The 8,288-nt window shown below is 36.5% G+C and overlaps 1 long non-coding RNA gene across 2 annotated transcripts; it reads right to left on the bottom strand.

Moving 5' to 3' along the window:
* Positions 1–6: 6 nt before the first annotated feature.
* On the bottom strand, positions 7–3,867 carry LOC120296372. 2 transcript variants are annotated; one of them, XR_005553308.1, is made up of 6 exons: positions 3,812–3,867; positions 3,593–3,691; positions 3,354–3,498; positions 546–890; positions 310–448; positions 7–226 (listed from the first exon to the last, which is right to left on the bottom strand). It is a non-coding gene; the product is annotated as an uncharacterized LOC120296372 (long non-coding RNA). The 2 variants fall into 2 exon arrangements; XR_005553307.1 differs by having other exon boundaries at positions 3,593–3,856.
* Positions 3,868–8,288: the final 4,421 nt, after the last annotated feature.

The following is an 8,288-nucleotide window of genomic DNA, read 5'->3' as shown; positions in this document are numbered from 1 at the left end:
CCGACATTTTGTTTTTGATGGAAACAAAAAATCCTGAAAAGAAGCTCCTCTACTTACAAAGGAAATTCAGTTTCTCTTCTAGTTTTATAGAAAATCCAGTTGGATTGGCAGGAGGGTTAGCAATCTTTTGGAATAACCGAGTGTCTTTGAACATTTCTCATCACTCTTCGACAATGCTCGACTTTATATGTACTGAGTTGGATCTAGGCATCACAACACGTCTCACCTGCATACATGCTCTAGCAGATTATCATCCTCGTTAAAATTTTTGGGAAGAAGTAAGACAGATCAGCAACATGAATACCCTACCTTGGCCGTGCGCAGGTGATTTCAATGAAGTTTTATACCTTTGGGAGAAAGTTGGGAAGCGTCCCACTGAGGCTCATCGTATGTATTCTTTTTGTGAGCTCCTCAATGACTGCTACTTAATGGACCTGGGTAACAAAGGCTGCGCCTTCACTTGGATTAATAATCGAAACGGAGAAGACTTTGTAAAGGAATGGTTGGATCGAATGCTTTGCACAAAGGATTGGAGAGTGACTTACCCTCTTGTCGAAGTCTTCGCTTTACCGGCCCTCGGATCTGATCATAGCCCACTCCTTTTGTCATCCGAAGCAACACAATGATATAAAAAGCAAAGATCCTTCTACTTTGAAGCCTACTGGTTACAAGACATGGAGTGTCGCTCCACAATTGCTAATTCTTGGGCTTCCAACCAACTTGGACAAGTAACGCTACCACAAAAGTTAAGCGTTGTCTCTATCGCGCTTTCACATTGGAGCCGATCCAAATTCACTAACGCCAAACTTCAGATTAATTCCCTCAAGAACCAAGTTCAAACTTTGACAAATCAGCCTCAATGTCACTCTGATAAGGCTGTCTTAACTAACCTGAAATAGCAAATACATACGTTATGGCAGCAGGAGGAAAAAATTTGGGCAATGCGATCAAGAATAAATTGGCTTAGATGAGGGGGGCAGGAACACGAAGTTTTTCCATGCTACCACAATTCAAAGAAGACAGCAAAACAGAATAAGCATGTTGCAAGACGATCATCATAATTGGGTACGCGAATCAAACCAATTAAAAGAGCTGACTTCTATTTTTTTCAAGAACTTATATACATCTGCACGGAATAGAGACTACGGGCCAACTCTTAGATAGTGCAAGCAAAGGGTGATAGTGGAGATGAATGAAAGTCTTATAATAGAAATTAGTAGTGAGGAAGTCAAAACAACAATTTTCCAATTAGGGGAAACTAAAGCACCGGGTCCTAACGGTTTAAACGGTCAGTTCTATCAATCATACTGGGACATATTACAAGAAGATATTATCACAGCTGTTCAGCAATTCTTTCAAACAGGGGTAATGTTACCTGAGTATAACTAGACTTATATCTCTTTGATTCCTAAAACTCCTTACCCAAAAAGATTGGACCAATTTCGCCCCATCAACCTTTGCAACTTTATTTACAAAGTGATCTCCAAGATAATAGCTAATCGTCTCAAGCCCTGGCTACTAGAGCTGATAGCGCCAGAACAAAGCGCTTTTGTTGGAGGTTGACAAATTCAAGATAATATCATCATGGTTCAAGAAGTGCTTCACCAAATCAGAATTAAGAAAAGGAAAAAGCAGTTTCAAGTGGTGCTTAAATTAGACATGCAAAAGGCTTATGATAGGGTCGAATGGGACTTTCTCAGGGACTATCTTCTAAAGCTTGGATTCCATACTCAATGGGTTCACTGGGTCCTACAATGCATTACTACGGTCTCTTTGAGTGTTAAATTTAACGGTAAATCTTTACCTTATTTTCAGCTGACTAGAGGTCTGAGACAAGGAGACCCTCTATCCCCCTACCTGTTTATCCTGATGGCCAATACCTTATCAACTCTCATCTATAATGCAGTGGACATGAGAAATCTTAAAGGTATTAAACTAAATCGATGGTGTCCCACCCTATCTCACTTATTTTTCGCAGATGACGCCATTTTCTTCCTAGATGCAAAGCTTATTGAATGTCAGAATTTAGCTATGGTTTTGAACGAATATTGCTTAGCTACATGGCAAGCTATAAACAGAAACAAATTAGGCTTGTTTTTTTAGTAAGGATTGTCCTATAACCCTGAAAGAGAATCTTGCCAGTGAACTTTGAGTTTCGGTGTTAAACAAAACTAGCAAGTATCTTGGAATACCTTTAGACTGGGGAAAAGCTAAATGAGATATGTTTTCGTGGATCTTGGGTCGAGTTCATTCAAAGCTAGAAGGTTGGATAGAGAAGCTTATTTCAAGAGGGGGTAAGGAAGTGTTAATTAAAACAGTTGTGCAAGCTACTCCTCATTATGCAATGTCTATTTTTAACATCCAGTTGTTGTTTATAAAAAAAAAAAAAATAGAACATAAAATAGCTAGATTTTGGTGGCAAACAAATAATAGCAAATCTGGAATACACTAGAAGAACTGGGAAGCTGTTAAGAGCATAAAAGATGCTGGGGGATTGGGCTTTTGTGATCTTATCGCGTTCAACAGAGCTCTACTTGGAAAACAAGCTTGGCAACTGGTTCAGCAACCCTCCTCTCTTTATAGTAGAGTAATAAAGGGCCTTTACTTTCACTCTCAAGATTTCTGGCATGCGACTAAAGGCACAAGACCCTCTTGGGGTTGGCAAAGTATACTGATAGGCCGTGATTCTATCGCAGAAAAGATTCTATGGTATGTTGGTGATGGAAAATGAATCAAGATACGAGAGGATAGATGGCTGGTCAAGGGTATTATTGGTGGGCCTGCTCCTAAAGATGAACCTGAAAAAGTTGCTGATTTTATAATACTAGAACAAAACGCTTAGAATACTACCTTACTTCACCAAAGTTTTGACACTCAAACAGTGGAAGAAATCATTTCTATTCTCATCTGACCTCAGTATACGGAGGACGGGTTAATTTGGCAAGGAAAACATCATGGGATTTTCACAGTAAAGAGTTGTTACAATATTATCAGAGCACAACAAACTAGAAACAACAAGAACCAAGCATCTTCATCCTTTCAGGTGCCTCACAAATTATGGAATGCAATATGGAAAATGAATTCTATGCCTAAATTACGATAATTTCTTTGGTCAGTTTGCAACAACGCACTAGCAACTAGAGAAAATCTCTTCAGTAGACATATCTTATCAGACCCAATTTGCTGTATGTGCAAGAAACAAGAACCAGAGACGCCTGAACATTTGTTTTTGTTATGCCCATGGACACAAGATGTTTGGTTTCACTCAGCAGTCAACATCAAGTATGATTTAACAAGAGTGTAGCAGATAGAAAGCTAGTTTGTCGACATAATGGAAAGAAAGGAGGGCTTACTAGATCTGGAGACAACAATGTCTATCCTCTGGCATATCTGGAAAGCTCGGAATAATACAATATTCCGTCAACAGCAACCGAACCCCAAGCAGGTGGCGCAATCAACCCTAGCAAACACCAGATCTAGCCAATGCGCTAATGGAACCTTGTTGAGGTGAGGCCCGCAACAGATTGATACAAATCAGATATGGTATCCACCGGATCAAGGAGTCTTAAAAATCAATATAGATGCGACTTACCAGTCTCCTTGTACCGATGCTTCCGTGGCCTATGTGTGTAGAGATTCCTCCGGCATCTTGATCGACGGTTTCACACGTTCCGTCCTTGCCTCTTCGGCGCTGCAAGCAGAGGTGAAAGGTTTTAATCTCACACTCCACTTCTTGATACAGAAAGGGCGAGAAATGGATCAAATGGTTCTGGAATCTGATTGCTTAATCCTTGTGGACACCATCACCAACCCTTCTTAGATGCCGTAGGAGCTCAGATCCCTCTTCAACGAGAGTGCGGCGTTACTGCTTCGATGCCCTAATCTTCGGATCTCACACTACAAAAGGGAAGCAAACTCTGTTGCAGACCAGGCCGCGAAGGCCCATCGGGCTTACTTACTTCCATCCAATTGGGTCCTTTATCCTCCTCCGTTTCTGCAAGATCTTTTGAATTCTGACGTTATGCTTAGTGTAAACTCAAAGTTGAAAGTTTAATATATGATCTGTGGTTTCGACCAAAAAAAAAAATCACCATCATGTATTGACACCTTTATTTTATGGTCTTGATAATCATTGTTAACAGTCATTCATAAGTTCGACCATCATTGACAACTACATTACATATTTGTAGGCGATTGTTACATATCTTGCCAATAGCTATATCAATATCATCATTGAACTCTATACCCGACTAAATCAACTTTATGTTAATAATATATCTAATCAAACCAACTCCGTGTTGATTATAAAGTACTTGTTTTTTTTTTTTTTTATGTAAACAGTTTCTTCAACCAATCTCTTAATTTATGAGTTCTTTTTATTGTCTATTCACATCAAGTAGATGGCTTCCTCTGCATTTAACTACTTCCACTATAGTCTTGACGTTTCTTTTGCTAGTGAATGATGAATTATATGACAAAGTCATGTTTCTACACTTTACTAAAATTCTCTCGCGAAAAAAACGTGAGAGAGCACATAAATTAATCCCAACAGTAGACATAATCATAACATGTGTAATAGATAAAGACGGCCATTTCTCACCCCATTCAAGGATGAAAAGGATGTCCCCATCACCCACCACTTTGACTAGTGTCCTCACTTTGACTAGTGTCCTCCTCAAGACAAGATAAATCTTCGTTTATTCTACCTTTTCCCATATTTTACATATGCACCTCCCATATCTAAAGCTTCAAATTTTGGTCATAATCTTGATTGTTACTTCAGAACATTTGCGCATGTGTTCAAATCATAACTTAATTGGTGACAAGTGGATACTTTACTTTCAAAACCCTATATTTAAAATAATGAAAATATAAAGATATCTCTAACTGAGGTAATCACAATCAATTTTCAACCTCTTGAAAGCACGTGCCGCCTGCCTTCAAACTGCCCTTTGATTCGTCAATTTCTTTGTATGTTCCATCTTTTACTTTGTGAATAAACAATTAGGGCCATTTCTTTTTTTCTTTCTTTTCTTGGATAAAGAATGATTGGTGGGTTGACAATTCATAAGTGGTAGATCAATATGGCACATCTCGCAAGCATTAAATGAAGTGGAAAAGAAGGTAAGGTATGATTTGCATATAATTCATGTATGAGTTGTATTAGAAAATGTTCTTTGTCAGAGAGTTGATGTAATTTGCTGCTAATTAACCCGTAACTCGTTCATTTAAGCTTTTGAGTGGAGATACGTCTACCTAAATATATTGATAGGTTCAAACTTAAGACTCCCTCTTGGTGAACTCTCATGATGGAGTTATGAGAGCCAAGAGAAAGGATTTTTTGGATTTTGATTTGGGGTTTTTGCTATCTGATTTTTGTTTGGAAATTCTGCAATTGCAATTATGTTTAGAGCAAAAGTAGAAAGCGGAGAGTTCAATGGGAAAACAACTTTGGCTCGGGGAAGGTCAAGATTCGTACACTATTAACAACCTTTGATTTGGCAAAGGCATTAGATGGCAAGGCTAAATTGTTGGAAACAATGAAAGATGCCAATAACTATGAGTTAATGGAGAGAGTAAAGAGTATCCTATTGAACTTATCAAATTAGTTGTTGATAAAGGTGGCCAAGCATAAGAATGCTGTAACATTAAGGGAAAAACTTAAGGCTCTCTATTTGACAGATGGTTTGAATAATCGAATATCCATGTTGAAGATGATATTTCAATTTCAATTAACAACATTCACTATAATTTTGATAGTGAACGGTCGATTAATTGACTAAGTACACGTTTTATTAAAATTCCCTCATGATGAAAATGTGAGAGAGAAGATGTTTACTTAAAAAATTAACCAAGTCACTATAATAGGCATAAGCTTATGACTCAGATCAAGTGAGTTGGCAATTGGCAAGATACTGACGACAAGAATCTTTGTAGATAGCCATATTGTAATGGGAATTTTTGCCAATGGTCATATTTTTCGATGACTATGATCAGTTATTGATATACGATAGTGATTATCATTATAAATGTGCCAAAATGTTGGAAAAGGTAGAGATATCGATGAAAGGCTTCAATTGATGGTTAGAGGAGAAATCATTTGAGAACAACCACATTGTGAGCAAAATGGGCACGAAGTTCAAACATGGTGGAATTCGAATTTGAAATTGCTTGCGGACAAGATAAATGAGCAGAATCGATCGTGAAGGCGGATTTGAAGGAGTAACGGCTTGGATAAGAGCCAAGGTGGCAATTAATAAATGTAGAGAATCAAGACGCGACTTTCAAGGAATAATTCTAGCACGGGTTACATTGTAACCTTTCAAAGAATTGCTATATAATTCTAGCCTCTTGGTGGTTATTAGGATAAGAAAGTGGACATACGTTTAATCAATTTGAAATCTACGTACTCTTCTATATCTCTCTATTCATTTCGACATTTACTTGTTAAAAGCGTCACACTTGATATTATTAGCTTACTATTGCATATATTAAATAGTTCTTGCATGTATTAAACTTGATTTTAATAATTCTACAAAATCTATCAAGTTTATCGACCTATCCATCTCCTCTAGGCTGCATATTTAACCATAACAATTAATAGTCTTTAAATTTTGGCCAAATGCTCAATATCATCATTTGACTTTTAATTTATTTAATGTGGTCATTGAACTTTCCTAAATGTTTCATCTAACCCCTAACAAAGTCAAACTAGTCATTGGGCCATCAACTTTCCCATAACAAAGTCAAACTACTCATTTGGTACTATTTTACAACATTTTCCAAAATTTTAAGATATCTTTTCATTTCAATCCATTTCCTAAATCAACAAAAATATACTCTCTTTTTTATATATATTTTTACCCTTTTGATCTTTATTAATGTTAGCATAGTTCCATATACGGAAAATGACACTAATAATCCTTAAATTTTATCCCAATATGTAATGTCATCTTTGTGGTTTTAATTTGTTCAATTTGGTTGTTGATTATTCTTAAATATTTAAGTAGCCCCTCATTTTTCAGATTATCCAATCTAGTCCCTCAATTTTCCATAACAAAGTCAAATCAATCATTTGGTACTATTTCGCACATTTTCATAATTACACTATTGCTATGATTTTAGAATTTTTTCGAATTCAATCATTTTTCGAATTAATTAAAAGTATGATATCTATCATGTTACCTTTCTATCCTTTCGTTCAACGTGGTGATTAAACCATTTCTAAATTTTTAATCTGGTCGGTAAGAGCATCAACATTCAATAACAATGTAATTAGTCATTTGATACTATTTCATAAGTTTTGATCATTATAAAATTGCTCAGATTTTAGAATATCTTTTAGTTTTCAGTTCAATCCATTTTCTAAATCAAAAAAAAAAAAAAGTGCTTTCTTTTTACCATTTGGTCTTTATAATTGTTATTATGGTTCATGCAAGGAAAATGACACTAATAGTTCTTAAAATTGGGCCCAGTATTCAATATTATCATTAGACTCTTAATTTTTGGTGCATGATATCTAAATTTATGTTCAAGAATCTTTTCACTTATCTCATGATAAAAACTAGGGATTCAATCTCGGAAAACTAAAATAGTAACAGAAAATTCTGTTGTTTATTACACCTAACTGGGACGGTGCCGACCTAACAAAAGAAGAGAAAAAGTTTAACATACGGCATTAAAAAGTCCATATCTGTTCCCCCCGTCACTATCCATTTTTATTTTTGTTTCTGGTTTCATTTTATCGGTCCTTATTGAACTGCATTAGCTGAAATGACCATCGTTGTAGAGGAAATTACATCAATTTATGCACGCAACAAATGTGAGAAACGTGTTATAACTGCCAGTTCTGAAAGAATTCCACGTATATCATTAATATCTTCACGTTTTATTCCAACTGACAGTCCGCTCCAATCATCATAGTCAGGTTAAATTATTAGAGAGCTGTCCCATATCCATGGCCCCCTTCGTCTGCTAATCAACTTTTGTGTACTGCACGTGAGTAACATGGTATATCAAGTTTTCTGTTCTTTCTTTTTCAAAGTTTCCAACATAGGATGCTATAGCCTATAAATACTCATCAGTAAGGTATGACTTGCTGAAAAGCCTCTTCCCTCTAGTGTTCTTCATCTATATTTGGTCAGACACTTAAATCTAGAAATTAGCGGCAGAGAAATGTCTCTTCAGATTTCAGCAGTCCCATCTCCTTCTACTGCTCAAAAAACAAGCCAGGTCGATGAACGCCGATCGGGAAATTTTCATCCAAGTATATGGGGAGATTACTTCCT

This window comes from Eucalyptus grandis, chromosome 7 (genome assembly GCF_016545825.1).
Source record: "Eucalyptus grandis isolate ANBG69807.140 chromosome 7, ASM1654582v1, whole genome shotgun sequence".
NCBI lineage: Eukaryota > Viridiplantae > Streptophyta > Magnoliopsida > Myrtales > Myrtaceae > Eucalyptus > Eucalyptus grandis.
Note: the sequence above shows the minus strand (reverse complement) of the source record. Positions and strands in the feature narration are given on the sequence as shown.